Raw genomic sequence first — 1,469 nt, forward strand, 5'->3', positions numbered from 1 at the left:
CGCAGCCCTGGGCCTAATCCTGCTCCCAGGATGGGAGCCCGGTGCCCTCTAGTGTCCACCGGCCACAGGCAGCACCGGGGCCCTGGGTTTTGAGAAGGGAGGCGCAGGCCAAGCTGTGCCCCCGGCAGCACCGGGGGCTGCCGGACCCCACCAGCCCCAGCCCCGGGGGGAGCCCAGCCTGCTCGTGCTGCGGGCTCGGGGATGTTGCAGTCGTATCAGCCCAGGGTGAGCTCTGCTTCAGCAGCGCTTAGTGTCCACACTGCAGAGCTGCGTCACGGCTCCGGTCACTCGTCTTTGAGGTCCCTGGGACAGAAGTCTTCTCCACCTGGGTGAGGGCAGGAGCTCCCCGGGGACGTGACTCAGAGCCAGAAGGGATGTGGGGTGAGAAATCCGTACGCAGAGACATCAAGCGCTTCTGTCCTCACTGCTGGGGAGAGGAGACGGCTGCTGGCAAGGGCCCGGTTTGCTGAGCAGGTTGAGCCCAGTTTGGGGAGAGTCACTGCAGTCGGGCCGTGATCACTTATCAACCCCACAGAGAAAACAGGCTGTTCTGGCGGCAACAGACAGCACAGTGCCTCCCCGGGAGGTTTCCTCGGCAGACTCGGATGCACAAAGGTCCTTACATCAGGTGTCTCCAGCTGGCCAGCGACTGCTCTGGCTTTCAGCAACAGCCTTCATCAAACGTCCATCTTTATGCCAAAAACGTGTCCCCGGTTGCCCCAAGACCTGTTTCGGGCAGGAGGACACGTAACCACGGGACAGGAGAACGGAGCGTGCTGCATAGGGACGCCCAGCTCCGACGTGCTCCTCTGCCAGGCCAGCGGGCAAGCAGAGTCTTGCTGGCCCAAGCCCAAACCACGCGACAGGCAGGGCTGTGTTTCCACGGGCTGCTCGGAGAGGGAAACGCCAGGCCCGCAGAGCCGGCAGGCACACGGATACCGAGTGCCAGGGTTAAGCACCACAACCTCATTGCCAGCCTCTAAAGAAATGCCGGTGGGAGCGCGGGGGAGACCACCAGAGAAGGGGGAGCGAGGGCCCAGGAGACACGCGGGGAGGATGCCACCACCCCGTACAGTCCGGGCTGGACCTGTGGCACCGCTGAGGCGCCCGGAGGGACGTCGAAACACACAAGCTCAGCCCGGCTGGGCAAGTAGGGACGCTACCGAGGGGGGAATAAACCCCCTTAGCGCGGCCCAGCTCGCGTAGCGGAGACACCGCAACGCACCAAGGCCGCGCCTGACAGGAAGTTTGTCTCTCCCTCACCCGCCCTTATATACCCCCCGCCAGGCCGGGATTGGCTAATAGCGGGGAGTTTAGCAGCGCCGGATTGGTGAGGAGCACAAGCGTCTGCCGTGGGATTGGCCAGGACTCACCGTGGGGGTGAGGGCGGTGCTGCGAGGGAGGGGGGGCCGCCCGGCCTGCAGGGGGCGCTGCGTACGCGTGTCGGCCCCGGGCCCCGGGCCCGGTCC

Source organism: Aptenodytes forsteri, unplaced genomic scaffold, assembly GCF_000699145.1.
Source record: "Aptenodytes forsteri isolate BGI_AS27 unplaced genomic scaffold, ASM69914v1 Scaffold321, whole genome shotgun sequence".
In the NCBI taxonomy this organism is placed as follows: domain Eukaryota; kingdom Metazoa; phylum Chordata; class Aves; order Sphenisciformes; family Spheniscidae; genus Aptenodytes; species Aptenodytes forsteri.